This window comes from Calonectris borealis, chromosome 4, assembly GCF_964195595.1.
Source record: "Calonectris borealis chromosome 4, bCalBor7.hap1.2, whole genome shotgun sequence".
In the NCBI taxonomy this organism is placed as follows: domain Eukaryota; kingdom Metazoa; phylum Chordata; class Aves; order Procellariiformes; family Procellariidae; genus Calonectris; species Calonectris borealis.
Window position 1 is genome coordinate 4,283,938 of NC_134315.1, and position 22,760 is coordinate 4,306,697.

Consider the following 22,760-nt stretch of genomic DNA (forward strand, 5'->3'; position numbering starts at 1 on the left):
CAGTCGAGGCACCCTAGTGAAGGTTTACATGGATGTAATTGTAATCCAAACACAGTCTTTTGCATCATGTTTAACTTAGCAACTTGTGGAATATGTGGTACGGTGGACTATGCTGAGGCAGGATTCATTTGAGCAACCTGAACCATGTAAAGTCACAGCTAATCTAAGCTGGCCTCTTATAAGCTTCCTCTATGGAGTTAGTGAAGAGTGATAGACAATTCATTCCAGCTGAGAATGTATATATAGTAAGCTTTGCTGTTGGAGAAATGTCTTTCTGTCAATGATATGGGTAGCCTGGAGCCTAGGTATATCATTTTTTGACAGATGAAGTAAAGGAAGATGTGGCTTCATAGGATCATAGGAAAATTCAGATTGGAAGGACCATCACGAGTCTCTGCTCAACGCAGGATCAGCTCTGAGGTCAGACCAAGTTACACAGGACTTTGTCCAGCCTGGAGAAGGGCTGGAGACTCTGCAGCTCATCTGGGAAACCAGTTCTCATATCTAAGCAGTGGAGCTATCCTCCTTTCCTTGTCTCTCAAGTCTGATTTTTTATCACAGAAACAGTTCCTTTGGAAGGGGACCTTGGGGATTTATGTAGTCCAACCTCGTACTCAAAGCATATGTCGTCTTTCCAAGGGGATAGAGCACTGCATGGCATATGTCATTAGTTATGAACCTTGATATCATAAAGGGAAAAGTATTTTCTCCTTTGTCACTGATGTGGAGAAGAGTTCTTTGTTGTCACATACATTCATGCTCTGGAAACTGCTGATTTAGATGTTAGATTAGCTCATTTAAATATAAGTGAAATTTTTAGTAAGATGTTCCAAAGAAAGTGTTTAGTTCAGTGGAAGAACAAGGGAAGAACAGTAGCTAGAAGGCAAGTAAGAGGATGAGAGGCAATTAGAGGATGTCAGTGGACTGGATAGAAGGTGAAGGAAAGAGGTTTTCTGAGGAGACTTTCAAGTATTGTGTGTTGGCAATGATCTTGTTTAATGCTTTCACTAATAAACTTGGCAAAATTAGGAGTATGCTAATTAAACTGATGACAAAAACTGGGAGACATCACTGACACAGAGGAGTGCAACCTACTGAAATAATTGAATGGGAACTGAAATAACAGAAATGGGATGAGATTTAATACTTTGAAGTTATAAGGTCACACACTTGGAGACTAGTAAATTTATCTAGTAAAGCTTCAAGCTTTACAGTGCAAACAATTGATAGGAAAATGGTATATTAGTCAATCGGACTATGGCTGTGAGCCATCAACATTGTATGGCCACAGAAAAGACAAATGTGAATCTAAGGGGTATCAGGTTGCGTACTTCAAATAGATACAAGGAAGCATTAATTGCGCTTTCCAAAGCAACGGTCTTTTCTCGTCTGGAGCTGTGCATACAGTTCTGGCCACTCCTGATCAATAAAGATATTAAACATTTAATATTACATTCTTGTTTGGTAGAAGAAGGAAATTAAAATGACATAAGAGAGAGAGACATTCCACTTGGACTGGTGATATAATATGAGACTGAAGAAGATTGGGACTAGGGGGAAGCAGACAGCCAGGCTTTAAATTTCTGATGTATTAGAGCAGCTAAGAAAGCATGATCTAAAATTGCACTTCCTTGGTGCTTCCTTCTTTAACAGTGTTATAAATGTTATGTATGCAACCAATATTCTAATGGAAAAACAAAACTTAATTTTCTTAGAATAGAACGTTGCTTTTCTTTAAGTTCATCTGATGTTAAGAGAGAGCTCAGGTCAGTATGACAAGCATGGACATATTCTTTCCTCAGCAGCAATAGGTTCAAATGAACCCAATTCACCACCAAAACCTTGGTGTTTGCAACCTGGCACATGCTTGGGATACAAGGAGCTGGAGCACGCTTCCAGCTAGCCTGCAAGAGCCAGTGTGGGACCAGTCAAACAGTAAACAGAGAATAATTTCTCCTGATAGGGTGTCAACTAATGTGCCATTTGTCAAAAACATATCGGTGGGCTAAAGGAGACACATCCCACAATGCTGAATAGCTTCACATTATCAGAACAACACACCCCACCGAGACTTGTTACCCCAAGTTATACTTTTTTCCTAACAAGACAAGACGGTCTGCGAAATCTTGGAAAATAGGTTCTTTTCTGTTTTCCCATAGTGTTTTCTGTCCTTTCTGGGTAAATGATAACTGAGAATACAAAACGATCAGGAAAAGACCTTTTCTAAGTTGCTGGTGGTGTCACTGTGCTCAAGACGAGGGTTGGACTGTTAGAACAGGTGATAAAAGTGACATAATTTTGTGGTTGGAATTGCATATTTTTAAAATCAAGTTTTGTACACAGAAGACTCCAGGTAGATAATGAGGAAACGGGAGATTAAGGCAGGAATTGAAAGCAAGTAAGTGACCCAACCTAAAGCTTGCCAGGTGGGATTTTGATAAATTAAAGAAGAATCTACCTGGCCATTCTGTGTTTTATTAGATTGCATTTAAACAGAGCCAAAACCAGTGAACAGAAAAAATATCTATCAAAGAAAAAAAAATAAACAGGTCTGGCATAGGTGTAGATGGAAATAATACTTTTGATTTGCTTGGAGGGAAGTGAGGGAAGGTAAGTTTCTACTGATTGTTGCAGTAGTTATAGATATCAGGTCAAGAATACCTTCCCAACAGGAGCAGTCTCTGCTGATATGCTGTGCTTTTTATAACTCAGGTCTTTCCTTGACCATTTTCCACTGCAACAGGTTCCACATTTTAATTTTTGCCTTTTTAAAAACAGCTCATTCCAATGGTAGGACACCAGAGACCAGGCAATTTAACAAAAAGCCTTTTTTTTGTAATCTACATCACATTTTGTGCAAAATTTGAGACATATACTATGAACATGTTAGCAGATATCCACCAAAGGGTCCTCAAGTGTATGCTTCTTGAGAAACATCCAGAGGGGAGCCTAGGAAAAAAAGCCAAGGCTGAAGAGCTGCAATTCCCTCTTCACTGTGGTCTTACACAGGGGTAATTCCACTAAATTCAGGATCCTGACTCCAGGCCTAAATGAAAGCAGGTTCGAAAAGCAGGAGTTGGAACAGTGCTGTAATGTTGATATGAATTCTGGAGCAAAGGGAAGTGAAAAGAAAAATAAAAGTTAAGTCACGTTGAAGGTCACATTTAAGATGGAAAATTACAAGGACTCGCTGCTGTGGTGTATAGTCCATCCTACATATATCCTAGTTTTTCTTACTGTTAAATTTTGAATGTGTTGCACAAAGAGATTATGACATTGCAAAGTGTCTGGAGATCAAAACAATATTACCCCCTCTCTTTTGAGGAGCAAAGCCTGTATATAGTCCACACAGTAGTAGACGAGCAAATGCACGTACGTCAGAAAAAAGACAGAGAACAAAATCCCCAACCAAGCTTTTTCTGTACGTCAAAAAGTATTTCACTGAAATCAAAACTAAGTGGAACTGAATGCTCTCAACAGCCATTTAGCCAAAGAGAAGAACAGCGGGGAAAAAATAAAAAGATAGTAACAAGCAGAAAAGCAGACAAATTGAAGATAACAGCACCCGATGCAATAATCATAATGAGAGCAATTGAATTGCACCTTGAAAGGTCACATTTACTTGGATCCCATGCGGGTCCTGGATGTGTGTATTTGTACAAGAAGCCAGATGGCAGGACCCAGCGCTCCATACAACCCCCCCCGTCTCTATCCATGCTTGCAGTTCCCAAGGGCGCTGTCTCCTATGTTATCTCAGACCTCCTGGGGGAATCTCGCTATCAGCTACAGCGCACGCAGCCCTCCCTTATGGTGCTGTGCCCCCACATACTGCCCTGCCTTCCATAAGTGGTGGCTTAAACATACAGCTGAGCTCCAAATCCAGATGTTTTTTGACTTTTTAAAGCGGCCACTAGGCTAGGATTTATTGATGAGCACTTTGCAACCAACTGCTGGAACGGGTTTGATGTGAATTGCTGGTGGACTCATTAAACAGAAATGCAGCATTAATGGATTTATGCTGTGGTCTGGGATAGATCACTGCGTACAAAAAGCACGGACCTGGCGGGCATCTGACTTATCCCAATGTGTAAAGGGAGCTACAGGTTTTGTGCAGCAGTTACCGCAGGGAATGCTTCCCCATCACTGAAGTTCACAGCAAAAGCTCAGCACAAATAACAAGAAGCTTAGAATCACAGGAGCAAAGAACTGATGTGAGAAGATCATTGGCTACTGTATGTTTTCCTCCTAATTTTGTGGTTAATTATCTTTTCAAACAACAATGCTTGAATAAATTTTAATGGTAAAAAAAGTCTGAATTCAAGTGGCACGTCAGAGCCCCATGTCACGTCTGTGTCCAGTAGCTAATGTTACCAACACTTGCCGAAGTCTGAAGCTCAAAGTCACTTCACAGATATTTGTCAGATGTTTAGTGAAAGCCAAGTACCTGTCCTCCTTCTATAGCCAATGGAGAGCATGAGGTAATTCAAGAGGTGCATTCATTTTACCCGTAAAAACACACGCCTTCCGAAGATAAGGTGACAAATTTTGCAAAGGCTGAAGTTAGGCAATGAGATTTCCATCTAGGACAACCACTCACCCACGGACAAGCAGGTCACCTAGGAACAGGTAGCGGTACAAATCCAGAGCATCGTTTGATTTTGCACCTCTGGATTTATCAAAAAATGGTTTTTAACTAGTTTGTTAATGTGCCCTCCTGATAACTAAAACAACATGGAAAATATTAATTTAACATGAAAATACACCATTCTATGCTCCTTTATTATCCTGGAGTTAAGAGAATTCCGACGATAATGAGTCATTCTTTCCACTTGCATTTGGCCTCCAACCAAAGGACCTCTGAATCTTCAGATGAGCTCAGGATACCCCTAAAAAAAAGTGTGTGCAGAGCACGTGAACCAAGGCAACAGGGATCTCAGTGTCAGTGGCTGGGTGGGGGGATAAAACACAGGGGTTCAGACTTTCTCAGTAGCTTTCTGGAAAGCACAAACTAAGTGAAACATCAGTATGTGAACATCTGAGGAGAAAGCATGACTATATCAACATGCACCAAGTCCTGAGTTTCTATCATTGCGCTCCCATCCAGAAGTTGCATAACCACATTAGCGCGACAGTACTTCTGGAGAAGACTAACTCTGTAAGACTTCTGAGCTTTACGGTTTCCTGACAGGAGCTGGCTCATGTCCAGCCAGCTAAGAGCTTGGGCAGAGGAGGCTGGGACTGTCTGCACCACCCATGCAGGCATGACCTTGGTTACATTTAAATCTGCGATGAAGCATCTGATCCCTTTTAAAGAAGGACAATAGACAGTCCTGTTGTTTGGCCATGTTGTCAGAGCAACTGTAATTTAGCTTATAAAGAGAGTGAATGCAGTTGGCCAAGTTCTTGCTGTCCAGCAAACAATAAAATTCCTGTCTGGTTTTTAAGCACCAGCTCTGAACAGTGAGAGTAGCTCAGATTGCGTGTTGTGCTTCCAGGCACGGATAAGGGCAGGTGGATAGATATGGAAATAGTGTCAATAAAAGCAGGATATATTAAAGTTAATAATCATCACAAAGCAAAATGCCAAGAGGAGCAGAGCCGTTCCAGGCTGCACAGCTACTGGAGTAACTTCCAGCAAGTCATAGGCACGAAGGGAACAGGGGAACTGCCTGGGACGGTGACTGAGGGCATCAGCTGACGTGCTGTAACATTAATTACAGTTAGGGGAGATCTTCAAAAGCACCGATAGTACATTTGATGCTCAGTCCCACTGCCTTTGAAACAGAGTGAGACCCTTGGAAATCCCCACTTTGGCCCTTTATAAAGCAGTTTATCCCTATGAAGCTGAATGCACTTTACAAAGGAAGGCATTATCCTCCACACACTCTTAGGGGAATGAAGGCACACAGGCAAGCGAAATCCTTGGTGGCAGCATTAGAAATCAAATAGAAATTTTAGCCTTGTCTCATCCGCTTGTCCTTACCTTGTTGCCAACCCAGGTACAAACCCAGCCTGTCGCACCTGCTACAACATGCGCTGAAGCCTCCCCTGTGGTCCATATGCTAATTTTCTGTCTGTGAGCTATACACATTTCTGCGATATTAATTACACTTTAAAAGTTTCTTTTGTCTCTCAGTGGTTCCACTGGTCTGACCGTACAAGGCATAGCCATATTTTTCAAAATTCAGACTGTGATAGCAAAGTAGTCCCTTCCGGCTTGAAAAAATGTAAGCTCATCTGTGTTTCAGACTGGAAGAAATGCTGTCACTAAATATAAGCCAAAGTCTCTTTTCCTCTTCCCATCTTTTTCAATTTTTTGTTTCACTAGATACAGTAAAAACTTGGTCTCTCCAGCCACAGCAACCAGTCCCCGCAATGAGGCTGCAGTTCTGCTTGGGGGATGGTTATGTTTTTTATTTCCAACCACGCGCACTCGCTGTCAAATTCCATGTCATTTTTATTTAATCTGATTCTCTATCAAGCTGATTCTCTGTCTCCCAAGCCTTCCTGACTTCCAGCTGGGCATTTTTTAAAGCAGTGATTTGCAAAACATTAAAGAAGGCATATAAATAAATTACTGTCTGGAGAGTGAGTCATCATTATTTAATAGGAGACTGTATCACAAGTAGTGGCTGCTTGTTGGCAAAGCAGGCCCATGCTGCCCCCAATTTTATCCTGCTGTTCTCTGCTGCTCTCCAGCTTTCAGAGGGCTTGTCCTGCTCTATCAATTCCCATGACATTTTGCCTCCTGGTAAACGAGGCTCTTGCTCTGGACCCCTGGTGTCACAGGAGCTAAGGGGAGGACAGCAAAGGCACATTAAGACCTGAGACGCAAGAGCTACCCTGCTAGAGACACCTTCTGCCTGGGGCCCCGTTAATCACTAGTTGCTGGTGAGCTGAAGGGCATCCAGAGCACATGGATGAGAGCCTGCGTGCACGCTAACGTGTACAGGCTTCCCCAAAAGAAATTATGGACTGTGGCACATCCCAGCTCCTGAAAACTTCGTCTGGCCTTGGGAACGGGCTGGGACTCAACTTAACTAAGAACATACACATGTCCAGTGTGGCTGCAAATCACAGTTGCATCTTAAGTTCTATGACTTTGGGACTTAACTGAAAGGAATTTATCCTGAGGAAGATCTGACTGTGCTTTTACAGCATGCAAAGGAGGGGAGTAGTGCAATAGGAATCAGTTTGTACAGAGATAGAGATCCCTCTCTCTTCTATCAGCCCCACTCAGTTGGGTCTCCCAACATCTCTACAGAGACTGAGCTTATTTCTTCATGTCCAAAATTCTGCTACATTAGCAAGCAGGGAGGATACAATTAAAATAAATCTCAAGAACTATTCTTACCTCAAGCACAATCTTACCAGTGGAAAAGCTCCAGTCAATGAGAGGAGCTGCATGTTACTACCTTTAAAAATAATGCAGCAAAGCCTCCCAAAAGCTCAAATGATGCAGCCAAAACGCTGCCATTCTTCATTTCCACTTCTTCATTCATGACTCTTCTGTAAGAACCTGGGTTAGCTAAACCCATGATAATCTCTCATATAGTGAGAGGTTTTTTGACTGTGATGACAGGCAGAGTTCCCACTGATCACCACCACAATACTGACAAATCCCTTTTTGTTCACATTGCCTTGAAGTTTCCACCCCATCCTTTCTGCATGCAGAACAGATGTGACCCCAGTGCATCCATTTTAGGCCCTCAGTAGCATTTGAACAGGTATGAGAGACTTCCTGATGAGGATAGCTAGAAAAAGGATCACATCTACATCTGGTGTCATCCAGTGTAATTCCTGTGAAGTAAAAACCCAAGAACTGTTGAAAGCCATAATAACTTCCACTATCTGAAGACCTGATCTGAGTCTCTGTGCATTTGCACAGGGCTTGATACATCTAAAGGATCACCATAATATAAACAAAGAGTGCGGATTAATAATTTCCTGCTTTTTGGATGGAAATTTTATTTTACTTTTCTACTAAGACAGTTTGTTTCTAGAGGTCACAGAGCAGGATTTAGAGTCTCCTCTTGGTGCCAATGGCTATGCTTATCAATTCTATTCTTGTTTTCCCTACAATGACTTGTAAAGAAAAGCCAAGGGGGGCAGAAAGAGGACAGTCTTAAGATCCAGGCAAAAGGTCAGAAACTAGCAATGTCATTTCAGATTTCTGTATCCCTGTTTCCATCTCTACCTGTGTGTTTATACAATACTTAGCTTAGCAAGACCCTGGTCTTAAATGGGACTTTTTGATAAGCCCTTATAAAAGAGAAATTTACTCCTCTTAACTTATGTACTAACACATAGTTTATGGCCCATGGGGACTCCAAAGGGCAGAGCATCCAAGCTAAGTATCTGCCTCTCTCCATCACTTACATGTGGAATGAAGACTAAACACTTAATTCCTACATAAAGCAATAAGAAAAGTGCCTTTCTCCATAAAAAGTGACTAAGAAGCAATAGAAGGCAACTTATGAATCCCGAGTTATGGTGCTTTGAATAAAAAAAAGATATTGGGAAAAGTTCCAACATATGGAAAATGAAATTAAATTTGGCTTGGAAAGGAATGCTGTTCTTAGTAATGAGAGCCAACTGACAGCAATGGTTATACTTGATATGTCTCAGCAGGTATGGCAATCCTTGTTCTTAGTAATGGCCGTTTTTCCTACCTGGGGAATGCAGAACAAAGTGATACGTAACTATTATGTCTTTATGCTCATGAAAGCAACAGATCGATAACCAAGGTTCTCTCTCCTTTTACCCTCCAGCTTTTTCCTTTCTTTGGCTAAGAGCCAGGATAGAAAATATGTTTACTCTCAGCAAAAAAACCCTGTTAAAGTAAGCAGAAAAGAATAAATAATTAGCGGCCCTTTAAAAAAATAATTTGGGCTAAATTGTTTTCTACTAGCAAAGATAATCATCTTAATAGGTAATTTTTATTTGGTTATGGTTTATCTGGAAATGGGAATCATTAAAACGCCTTGACAATAGAACAACCAAAGCTACTAGCGAGGTGTAATTATAACATAAGATATATATAATTAAACATTATAAATTGACAAGTCCTTGACAGCCTGTAGTGAGCTAATCTCATGGTATTGCTCACAAGTGTTAGGAGTATTCAGTGCCCTTTCTGAGCTAAATGCACATTTGGATAATACATTTTCCTTTCCCAAGCTCTCCCTGCAACTAGCTAGAACATTCATCATCTCCTGGCAGTATTTAAAATGGAATTTTAAAAGACCCATTGAAACCTATTTGTCCTATAGCCCATAGTAATGACCATTACTGCAAAATGTGAGTACATATATTTGATATACTGAGAAGTGCCAGTATCCTGTATTCTAATGCACTTGCATCCAGCGCTAAACTACTGTGAAGGTTGACGATGTTTTGCTAGAAAGGCTGAGGAATGTACCCACGTCTCATTTAAAAACCACCTGGTGTTGATATTCATGTAATAAACTTCATAAACAGGTGATAAATTGCATTTTTATGGCTTCCTCACCTGCACTGTACCCTTTAGTCTATTTCTCTCCCAGCATTCCTTCCAACTTTCAAAATCTCTGAATGGCTTCAAGCAGCCACTATATTATTTTAAACATAACCATGTAAAGCTTCTGGGTCTTTTTCTCCACTTTACCTAAATATGGAATTTTTCTTGCCTGAGATTAGGGTGCTCTCACTTGGATGCAGAATCAACAATAGCGTTTTTATGCAAGTTGAAAATCAAGTATCTTACAATACACAGAATCTATAAGCAAGTAGAGGAATTTTGTCATTGCAAAACAAAGATCTCCAGCTCTGTAGCAGGTCCAGCATTTGCCCCTACGTCCCAAACTGTGATATATAATGCATGTTGTCCTCCAATTACAGAAAACACTGGTTTAGCTTATTTTACATTGAAGAGTTTTCAAACATTAGCTTAGATTTCTCCAATCTCTTCATCCTTTCTAGCTGGACTAACGGTAACTAAAGCGCATAACTGCACATATGGAATGAGAAATGAGTCACTAAAAGCTCTGAGCCATATTTAATCTGTTTTACCTAATCACGAGTAACACAGTACTGCAAGTGTGGACAGTCCTGCTTCCCTCTTCCCCGTGTTATAGAGTTGTCCAAAAGTTAAGAGCTTTTGCGAATAGGAACATACAGTATTTCTTTTGTTCTAGTCATGAATAGTTTATAGAGGGCTCTCTAGCTTTCAGGTTACTCTTATTGCTTCACATGAATGCTCGTTTCCTACTCACTGGCAGGAAAACATCTGTGGTCAGAACCTCAGCTGGTGCAAATGGGTATGTAATGGAGACTGGATGATTTTTGCCAGCTGGTGACCACCTGCAATAAGATATTTCAGCATTGAAAATCTTTCATTTCTGATTAGACAGAGAAGGGAAACACTGCATGATGTGAACAGCAGCTCTTGAAATAAGTATTTTGAAGTTAGAACGGGGAAAAAATGTTATCTGTGTTTCACAAGTAGACTTGAAATTTCGGAACTAGTCCAAGATCACTTTTCTTCCATTTTGGAGTCTTTTATATAGATGCTGAGATCACCTCCATAACAGCTGAACACTTTCCAATGCCACACTGAGCAACATAATAACATTTGTCACATTTGTCCTTCTCCTGTCTCTGTAGCAAGACAAGCATGTGCAGTGAAGTGTCTCTCTTTCAAAGGGTTGTGGGGTCAGTTTTGGGTTTTATTTTTCAGACTATTATTAATTAGGGTACGTGGAGGCTGGGTGTCTTTTAGTAAATTGATATATTTTTATGGAGGGGTGAAAAAATAGAAAAAAAAGCAAGTATCTGGCACTTTGACATGAAGATGGTAAGATTTATACGGATAGTATCCTGGCCTTAGTGAATTTACTGCACATCTGACCTTTTACTATATTGAAGAAAGTCATAGTATGGCAAAGAAATGAACTTTTTGGCCATGATATTTACTCATGGTCTTTTAGATATTCTGAGCCTACACCCTAAGTCTTGAAGATAACAAGTGAGTTCATGAATGACAAACAAACATGTCTTTTTTTTTTCTTTAAACGAATAGAAAATTTATGATACGTCTATCTTAGTCAAAAAGTGGAGTTCATTTAAAAAGACAAAAAGTGTAGTCTTTTTAATGGTGAAAATGGGGGAAAAATGACAGCTTTTATATATCCTTATTTTATTCTTGAAATCCTACTCAAAGAAATCAGGAAGAGAAGCCAAAATGTCTGCAGAAAAGCAAAATGATAAAGAGATAAGTATGTCACAAGGGAGAAAGCCAGAAAGAGAGAATAGAAAGAAAAGAGAAAGGTAGGTATCAGATCCAGAAACTGTGCATGAGAGCCTCTGGGTCAGATTTTCCTTCAGGGGTTGGTCCCCTCAGACCACTTCCAAAAGTATAAATACTTTGCTTCCTCAAACCCCTGAGGAGGGGAAGGACAATTATGTTGCCCAATATTTTTTAATGGAAAAATGTCTTGCTTTTTTCCTTGGCTTGACAACACTGAATGGGCAATGACTGGCTGATTCCCTCTGTGGTTCTTGCACTGCTATTTTATGTCATTCTATGGAAATGCTTCTTCTTGCAGAAAACCAGGCTTTTGGTTGGTACCAAGAGAGGACAATAAACTCTCACTCACCTGAGATCCCTTTTAAACCTACGGTTCTTTGATTGTCACACGTGGCTTCTTCGTGAGACTTCTTTAAAGCGTGAGACTTTGCTGTCTGACTTTAAGATCTTATGTCAGCAGGGTAGGGTGGGCTAGAATTCTTCCTGTGGGCTTCTGGAAAAGGCGAAAAACACTTGGACGAGGATTTAATTGTAAAGGAAGAAAAGCAGATCCAAGAGCTTCGTTCCACTTTGTTAAAAAGAGGCACAAATACATCAGAAGTAGTTGTATTTCACTTACAGCTTGGGTGAAGGGGACAGAACACACATAGAAAAGCAGGTTTTTGTCTATCTATGTCTGTCCCCACAGCAACGAGTTGCCTCCTGACTCCTTTCCAGCAGCTCAGCAGAGCCACACTGCCTACTCCGCCAGGCCGACCAGCACTGTTTCATCCCTTCCTCATACTTCCCTCTGACTCAATTGTCTCCTTCAGTTCTCAGAGCTAATCTCTCAATGCCAAAACATCTTCTCCCCCACCTCGCTTTGTACACATTACTTTGCTCAATGGAGTCTTGGTCAATGACCTTGAGATGGAGATGTGACAGCCTTAAAGAACTATAAATAACAAAGGTAGCTTTAGTCTGGAGTAAAAGTTCTTAACTTAATCCTCTTGAAACAGGGGAGGGGAGGGATCAATCCAGACCAACTCATTTTCAATCCACTCTTTCAGCATGAACTGACATAACTCACAATGACATCTATGGGACCAAAAGAGCACAAGCCATGTTAAGCCCAGTCAGTAGAAAATAAAGTATGTTACTATTTTGTTTCCATACATTGATTCATGTCACCTTTTTTGAGTTTGTTTTTCTTCTTTTTCATTTATCTGTATTTTAGGAAAATAAATAAAAGCTGTATTTATAGCAGAAATGTGTTTTTGCTTGTACATGTAGGTGGCAATTCCTACACCAATAAATCCTAATAACAGCATCAATTTACTTCATTTTACAAATTTGGTTTGTATATATAGCCAATTCAAACTATTGTACAAGAGTCTAAAATATGCCAAGCATTTCCTAACTTACAAAAACTATGATTAAACTCGGTTAGGATTCAATAAGCTCTGCAGAGGTTAATTAAATTTTTATAGATTTATTCTTCAGTCAGTGCTGTAAAAGGCTCTTCTGTTTGGCTATCAATGCCAAGTTGGTGATGGGGGAAATTGAGAACCCTGATGTACATCAATCTTCTGTGTTGCCAGACATTGAAATAATTTGCAGAATATTGGTATGGCATAAATTGAGGAAAGAAGGAAGAAACAGAACTACATCTGAAAGCTGTTTGGGTGATCTGTGGGCTACCGTGAATGTTAGACTTCTGCAGGTACAAGTGACATATTGAAACTTTCTCTCACTGGAAATTAGCTACAGAAGAATGAACACTTTTCATCTTGCTTTCAGGCAAAATGGATAGCCACTTCTCCGCCGAGGCTATACAAGGGTGGAATGTGGCAATCTCAGTTCCATGAAGGTATTACACTTACAAATAGTAATCAAGCACAGAGGTGGGTTCTTTGCCTTTCCAAATAACTGGAAAGGTTACTAGCTACTAGGTTACTAGCCGTAGTACTATAGATAACTACAACATTTCATCTAGAAAACCCAAGAGGGGACGAGTGTTTTCTTGAACTAGGTGTCAGGCAGGCAGGTAGCAAAGCAAAGTCAATGTCCCAGGAGGATTACAATCAATGTATTACATACATAGCAGGAGGCTGTGATGAAAAAAAAAAGAGACGAAGGCTGAGAGATTAAGATAACAATATAAAGAGTACTTTGAACGTGAAAGTCTCCGCTCAGCTTCTGCTTAACCTACTCTGTAAGTCACCTGTTCAGCAAAGCTGAAAACATGCTTAAGTCTGACTTTCTTCAGCAAAGTGTTATGGCACATGTTTAGTTTTTAGCTTGTGATGAAGTGTTCTGTGAAATATGGATTGACTGCTGAATCTGAGCCTGAGGATGTTGTTAAAATAGTAGTTAGAGGAGATGCAGTTAACATTATTTATTAAAAAGCTTTTAACAGCATTCCTTACAAAAAGATGCCTAAGAAATTAATCTATCATGGGGTAAAGTTCTGCCTGGGGTTAAAAACTGGTAAAAAGATAGAGAAGGGTCAGACCTGATAGTCACATTTCATCACAGAAGGACGATTGTCACAGGAATCCACAACAAGAATGAAACTCTGTAATGTTGCCTACAGGGATACTAGCTATGTACACTGAGTAGCCTGAAGTGTATCTGGGAACAGTTGGGTTTTTTCCCAAAAGTTATTAAAAATCGTAGCTTGCCTTTTTTTTTTTTAAACAAGGTATAGCTAATGATCATCCTGAATATTCCAGTTACGTTGTGCATCCCTTGCCTCAAAACTGTGTTTAATAGCTGAACTCCTTGGAGGATAGCTCTTGTTTTCTTTTTAACTTGGAAAATATCTTGCATAGTCCAGGCAGTAGCTGAGACAAATAGCAATAAATATCATTAATAATCTGAAACAAGGCCTTTAGCAGCAAAACATTCTTTTTGCCAGAAAAAGTGTATTTTATGTGACATAATTTAGATCAGCCAAGACTAAATAAGACTTTGGAGAATTCTAGATGGCCAGACTAAATTGTCTGCACAACATTCATGACAGATGAAATTCACTGCAGATAAATTCAAGGTGATACACGCTGGAAAGGACAATTCAACTGCTCGTACGCATAGCTGAGTTATAAATTAACTGTAATCACTCAAGAAAAAGATCTTGCTGTCACTGTACGCAACTCCATGAAAAAAATCTGCTCAGTGCACAGGAGCGATCAAGAAGCAATCAAGATGTATTAAGAGAGGGTTAGGGTTTAAGGCTGGAATTATTATAATGCCATGGCCTAAGTCAATAGTGTGCAGTCACCTTGAACATTGCGACCAATTGTGGTCACTCCCCTTCAGAAGTAATTTATTGGAAAGAGAAAGGACTCAGAAAAAAAGATGTGAGGGTAACATTAAATTAAGCAACAACATATGAATTGAAAAGCTCAGTTTCCCCTCCCCTGCAGCACACATTATAGGGTTAGCCACTGTCTAAAAGATGAACTGATAGAAGTAAACTTTTGAGAAATTTTTTATAATTAACATGTGCAACCTATTCCTACAAAAACTCAGTTCAAGAGCTTAAACACTTTCAAAAATAACTGTCAATAACATTCAGACTTAGAGGTAGGTATCGCTAAGAAGGGACATAACCAATCAAAAGGATGCCAGCCAAATGGCAGATAAGGACATTTGGAGAAAGCATCCCCTCTTGCCAGGTTATTGAATATATTTCATACTCATTAAAGACCTCTCTGGTTTTTACACTGCGGGTTCTCCAATTTGTCTATTATATCCTAGAGAATATCATGCCATTTGCAATGGATGTAACACCTGTGCAGATGTATCATACCCAGCACGTGTTGAGGTACATCACTGGCAGAGCACGCTAACAAAATTTTGCACTATTAGCTATTACACATTATTACTATACTCCATTACTCTTAAGTTTTTTGGAATATTGCCAGATTGCTTCAATGTGCAATGTAATGTTTTTGTGCTGGATTACTTTAGAATAACCTACCTGAATCAATGATTGGTGAATTAGCATTAGTCTATATAAACTTCTTGTGAGAGAATGCATCATGCCAAAATGTTAAAATAAAGTTGTCAAAACGAATGCTAAAATACAGCAAACTCAGAAAATAGAAGGAAAGGTAAAATTTAGACCAAAAGACTTGATAAATGAGACTAAAGTTCATATCCTTCAGCAAGCAAAAAATATAAGACAGAAGTTCAGTGAAGGAAAAATATTAGCCAAATACAGCTTTGGGAATTATTTCCCGACAAAAACATTTTAAGGATCTGAAGCACAAAAATCTATTTTGTGCTTCTCTGTGCAGTTGATCATGCATTCCTTCAGGCAGGCAAATCCTATTGACTAAACAAGATTTATGGGCAGACAGCAACAATGGGATCAAAACTGAGGTACCAGCCAGTTAATATCAGAGCTGGGCAGGAAGCTGTTTTTCTGTCTTTGCAAAGATACATGCGATTTGAAGAATGGTACCTGTGTGTATAGAGACGAACTTCAAAACAACATTAATTATGAAAAATTAGAGAGCGAGAGAGAAAGACAGAAAGAAAGAAAGAAAGAAAGAAAGACAGACTAACTTATCTCCCAGCTAAGTCTGCTGGTTAGAAGATTGGAAAGGAATAGACTGAAAGATAAGTCCTAATATGTTCTACAAACATTCGCTTAATTTTATGAAAAGTAAAATCCAAAAGATTTCCAAAAGATTTCATTATATCAACACCTGAGTGATTCAGACATTATCTCCAGGGGAGATGGCTGGAGCTCAGATTCCTCTTGAACTCCCTTTACAAACTGGTACAAACAAAAAATCTAGACAGAGGAAACCAAGTGGTGTTGCATGTTGCGACTTCATAGCACCTAGACCACACAAATTTACCTGCTTGTATTATAAATACAAGATGCAGTGCCTGGTATCTCTTTTCCATGGAACTAATAGCTCTTTGGAATAGCTGACGGTGTCCTTGTGCCCCTTATCCCCATTCTTCTTCAGTTTGGCAAGAAATTCTGCCTGCACCCAAATGTCTTTTCTGAGAAAACTGATACCTAGTTTGCTTCAAGAAACAAAAGAAAAGTTTTGATGAAGCTGCATTTTATCAAAGAAAAGGCAATTTCTTAGAAATGTCCCAAACAGCCCTGGGTAATACTTTGTTTTCTTTCTTTAGAGAGACCTACCTTGCCTTAAAAATGTACACACTATAGAAATATACTGCTAGCCAGCTCTTCTTTCAGACACGTAATCTCTCCATGTCCACATGGTAGCTACTCCTGTACATATAGCTAAGTAGTAGAGTAATATTTTGGTGCATTCAACAGTTGTGAGACCACCTCCCTGCAAAAAGGGACTGCCATCACCAGTATAATCTATTTTGTACTAAATACGTAGTATTAAAAATTAAAGCTACTCTGTAACTGTACTTACAGTAAGACAGAACTAAATTTATAAAAGCTACTGTGTAAGAACCTGATTCTAGCCCATAGGATGCTTGATTATTTACTTCGATTATTGTAGTATTCATTTCCTATTTTTCCAGTAGCAACTAGAAGCTGGGTCAACATTTTCTTCAGTTAAATATTTTTTGTACAGGTAGGTGCCTCTAGAAATATCGCAAGCGTTGACGTTCCTGTGGTTAATGCAGTGCCATTTATCAGCTAAACTACACTCACTGGTCTTTTGCATGCTTTTATCCCATTGCAAATACAGGGTAAAACAAGTTAACTGAAAACATCTTCATTGAAATGAACACATTTTATTCATATGTGCAACAGATATAGAGCCTGAATATGGGTACACACTGTCCTTGAAGAGCTGAATGGACAAAGCCTTCAGCAATTTGGTCTGATCTCTCAGCTGACTGTGCTCTGAGCAGGAGGTTGGGCTAGAGATCTCCTGAGGTCTCCTCCAACCAGGGTGATTTTACAGGCAGTGACCGTTGTTGAGAGAATGATCTATAACTCATGGTAAAACATCTACAGATGGTTGTTTACCCATACCTTAAGTTCGATTTTTTGGGGTAATTTTATTATGCATCACTGAAAACTGATACAAATTGACGGTCTCAGGAGTGAAAGTTTGCCAAGAAGTTGACTAACTCAGATAAATTCAGTTGTATCACAAAGCACTACTTCCCAAGAGGCTTAGTAAGACACAGTTTACCCCATAGCACTGGGTTTGGTGCTCACCTGTTAGCACACAGGGTAAAGAACACAGCAGTTTGCAGCTGGCGGTATCTGAAAATGGAAAAAAGATGAGTTTTTCTGATTTTTTTGCTCTGAAATTTTGCATATTTCTCTTGTCCGACTTCCATCCATCATTTGTGTCATCTTTCAGCTCAAGGTCAGTGCGAGTGTGAAGCAGTCACCACAAGGGCATCCTGCACCCCCAGCCAGCAGCAGCTATTGACAGCAGTGGTTACCTCATCACTACATACAATGAGTCCCTAAGAGGACATAAGTAATGTATTGAAGAGCACCATTAAACAGGAAGTAGAGGTTTTGCTCTGTGAGGGCAGTTTCAAAGTTAGCTGGCTGGAAAACTGCTCTCCTACTATTATTTTGATAATATATGAGCCAAACAACATATGGACTATACTTTATTAACCTTTGCACCCTTTCTTTCTCCTCCTGATCTCTAGTATCCTGGAGGTGTTTCTCTGCCCTCTGGCTTATTAGTGTGACGAAAGAGACAACTGCCATTAATTATGCACATAGCACCTCTTAATGCTGGCTTAGTGGGATTCGTTTTCCATTGCATTTTGCCATACAAAAGGGAGAGGGAGGAAGGAAGGAAGGGAATAAAGGAGGCTGCTAATCAGTTTATAGTTTGAGCTTTCTTGATTGCAATTACTTTTTTTCTAAATCATTATGAATCATGAATATTACTGTAAGTACTTAAATAAATGAAACAGTAAGTTTGAATGATATCCACATGTATTGTCCTATCTGACTATGATGTTTGTGGGTGGAGACAATGATTTACTTTTGTTCACTAATCACTATGCAATAGTCCTGCTAGCTTGTGAGTAACCAACAGATTTCTTATAATAAGAGTAAGCAAGTTCCTTAAACTCTTAAATATAGCCCTTTTTATCAGCAGGCACATCTGCCTTCCTGATCAAGCCATCAAGATAAATCACATCGGTTTTGAAAACAACCTTCACACCTTTGGCTTTAATTTCAAATTGACAAACTTAAGCTTACAGATATCCATTAGTAAACGTCTCAGTTCTTGCTCTTAAGACGTGACATCCACCAAGCTGCCATACAGCTATAATAAACTGGATGAGAGAAGCTTTCCGTGCAATATCTGCTCCATGAGGCATTCAGAGGTGGCACAAGCACTGCATAATGAAAAGGGAATTATGTTACACTGTCTGTCTTGGTTCAGCCTGAAAGCCATGCTCCCCTTCCCTTCTGAATCCACTTGCATCTCCTATATGTTGAAATCCTATTTGGAAAATGCTGTATGGATCTTGCTATAGAATCCAGTCACAGAGGTAAAACCAATGTTTTGAAGACAAATTGAATGTGTTTTAACTGTCCCTTACAAAGACAGGTTTAACCACTTCTTTAAAGTATATAGCGATGAAGAATCCATCTTCTTCCCTGCTCTGATACCAAACTATCTTTAGTAGGAAAATTTTTCTACTTCTAGACTTATCTTCTTGAGGAAAACATAGCAAATTATCCATGGCCTATCTGTGTAGGATATATCACCATCCTTGTATGGCATATTTCTAAAATAACAAAATCCTTTCTCCCCCCACTCTCCTCAATTTCCTTATAAGTTATAAATCAGCCATTTTTTTCAAACTGAATCAAGCCTTCAGTCTCTAGCATTAGGAGTATAAATGAGTGATCCTGTGCAATCATTCTCAGATTACCATTATATTTCCCTCTGTTCCCCCTTTGACCATCCCATGATGCACAACTTCTGTGTGTCCCAAAATCATTTTCACTGACCCACTAAATCTAATCACATGCAAGGATGAGACATGGCCACAACATGATATAATCCACCAGCAAAGTGATTTTTTTGAAAAGAGAGCTTTCCAAAATGTTTGTGAGAGCAGTCCCATTGAAACCATTCTGGCAGGCTTACAGTATCTGGGAAGCTTTTGTCTTCTGCCTGCATTGTGATAAATATCAGCGCGTCCACCTGAATGTTCTTGAACAATACCGAGTTACAGATATCTCAGCAACAAACTGGTCAGCCTTTTATTTGCATAAATGTTCAAAATACTTTTCTCCTATTTGTCCCACTCTGTTGCAAAATGTTATGATTAATTATGCTCATATCAAAGCACTCCAATGAAACTGCTTTAGAAATAAATGCATACAAGTCATTGGCTTCATTTATTCTGTGTATTTCTTGGAGCCATTTTTCTGGGGCAAAAATCTGATTTGTTACCTTGTAGTTCTGAAATGGGGCATTATGTTTATGTGTATTTTCAGAGCAGTGTTAAGTTGACATTTTTTGAGCCTGTTATAGTTGGAAAAAAATGGAGAAAATGGGAGCATTTGCCCCTTGGAAGATAGAACATGATTAAGCAAAAGCAGTTCAGTATTATATTGCAATCTGATATAATAAAGTCCCACTACTGACCTGGTGAACCTGCCACAGAACTGTGTCTAATACAATATTAGTTTCTTTCAGCAGAAGAAATGTTAAACAAATGGATACGCTGAGAGCCAGCAAAATTATACCAACCACTTGAGCGTGGCAATTGGGCAAAGTAATTATGCTACACTCGCTGCACAGAAGAAGAGAAATAAAACCAAATAAAAAATAAACATGCCCTTTGAAAATCATTTGGGAGTTATTTCACAAGTATCAAAACAAAATCAAACTCGCTGAGACTAAATCTAAGTACCCTTAAATACAGAGCATCTTTGACAAAAATGAGCCAGTGGACCATGAAACTCTCTCTTTGGGACAGGATATTCAACAGGAATCTCCCACAGTCCTTAAAACTCTGGAAAGCTCTGGTTCCCACCTGTGAGGTTTGCATCAGAGTTGAAGCGAGACCGCATTAGAGGTGTTACACACACCATTGGGGGTAGCGGAGGTGTTGAACAGCTGATGCAGCGGTAGAGGTGCCCAAGCTTGGGTGTCCATGCTCCAGCCATTGCTATTTAGCAGCACCAAGGATCCCAGATCTCAGCTTCTGCCTGTTCCAGACCCTGTTTTCTAGCATTTGGCACCTTTTTGGTCTTCCAAGTCACCTCAGTCTTGTGCAAGTTCCCTGCAGTTTAGGGGAAGGGAGGACCACAGAGAGATGGCTGTGCCCACTGATCCAGTTATTTGGCAGCACTAAGCTTAATCCGTTACTTGTCTGTTTGTCTTCAAAGCTGCTTCATGAATGATGAGCTAGTCCATGATTTCTATAGTATTTCTGCTACATTTTAAGTGTAAAATGTAGTTCTCTCTAAAACCTATTCCATTGGTCCTTTCACTGTCTTCTTCATATTCTGACACCTCTGACCTGTTCAGCCCTAGGGAGTCAGTACCATTCACCTAGCACGGTGCCCCGTTTGTGCAGACTTGTAAGGAGACTGAGCAGACCTGGTGCTTTGAAGGAGGAGGCTGAGGGGAGACCTCATCATGCTCTACAACTCCCTGAAAGGAGGTTGTAGCGAGGTGGGGGTCGGTCTCTTCTCCTGAGTAACAGCGATAGGACGAGAGGAAATGGCCTCAAGTTGCACCAAGGGAGGTTTAGATTGGACATTAGGAGAAATTTCTTTACTGAAAGAGTGGTCAGGCCTTGGAACAGGCTGCCCAGGGAAGTGGTGGGGTCACCATCCCTGGAAGTATTTAAAAGACGTGTAGGTGTGGTGCTTAGGGACGTGGTTTAGTGGGCATGGTGGTGTTGGGTTGACGGTTGGACTGGATGACCCTAGAGGTCTTTTCCAACCTTAATGATTCTATGATTCTATGATTACTCCCTTTATAAATGCCAGAGCTAGACGCATATGCCAAGTCCTTGCATTAAGAATGTACAAATATTTAACCTGTCCTTGCAGAAAAGGACTCTACTGAAATAGCTTCCCTCTCTTTGAAAGATATGATCGGAGTTCACTGCTGTCTTTTAAAACTGCGCTGTGGCCCTACTCACATTTCACGTTGTTTAGTGGTGGCTGAAGAACTCAACATGAAAGCAGAAGACAGTTCACTGCCCCTTTCATTCAGAAAGGGTTTCAGCCCACATCTTTCACTTCACAGAAGTTTAATCTTTTTCAACTTTGGGCTATTCTGGGTACTTTGTACTTCACTTCTTAATGCTACTACTCCATACATGTGTACAGGAGAGAAAAATGGCATAAACGTGTCTCTCTCTCACCTCGTGCTTCATTTGATGTGGGAAGGACTGGTTTGCAATTGCTTCCTGGGAGCATTTCTGTAATTTAACAGTCATCATATAACATGCTTAAACTGTCCAGATAAAATGGCGAGAACCCAGAATTACCTTTTTCTCGGATCTGTCAGCAAAAATTTGCAGTCACCTCTTTTTTACATGATTACCTTTCCCCCTGACTTCTGCATTCTTGGCTCCAAAGAGTAGCAGCTTCAAAATAGCATGATGGCAAGTACCTCACCTGTAATATTCGTGCATCACCCCTTATATGATCCATATATGTCAGCTGTCGATTATTGTCATCTTCTGCAAGGTGGAACAGATGAGATTGAAAGCTTTCAGGCTGAGGATGGATTTTAGCTCAGGACTCACACTTCTTGGGTGAATGTACTGTACTCACTAAGTCGCTATATTTTAAGGCAAAGACCACACTCATATCTATCCTTGGGTATCCTATGAAGGTGTTTATTAGTTGGGGGTCCTCAACATTCCTTCACTCTATTCCTGCTTAAATCAGAGACAGATGTTAAAATTCTTGTTACAGGACAGGTGGATCTGTATGAGGACGTACATGTTTGAGAAGCTTTTGGGCAGAGTTAAAAACAGAGCCGGGGATTGTGTGGATCATAATTTATGAGCTATGTTCTCTAATTTTACACAAATTCCTCTCTGAGTTTCTGTCCTTTATTGGGACCTGCCCTCCATCGTCTACATCAGGAGTCATCATCGCCAGGGTCTCCCGGCTCTTGTGCCAGTCACTGCATATTGGATGTGGATTCTGCCAAAAGGCAGTAGTGATCAATTAGTTGAAATGACTGAAGTGGAAAGGGCTTCAATGACATTTCTGTGGCGTATCTGTGATTTTTTTCTCCTGTGTATATCTGTACCTGTTTAAGACTCGCAGTTTTTCTTTTTATCTGCAAGTCACATCAAGCTCCAACTAATGCTTCTGACTTTAAATATCTGTAAGAGAGAGTATTTTCTTTTGCCGTTTATATTCTGCCACTTTAGGGGGTTTATTATTTCTTCTTGAATACAATTGCTCTCTCACCATGTATACCCCAGGACTATTAAAAATTAAAAATTCAGAAGTGTTGTTTTTATTTGGATAATCTTAATATCGTACAAGCATCAGATTTTGCTT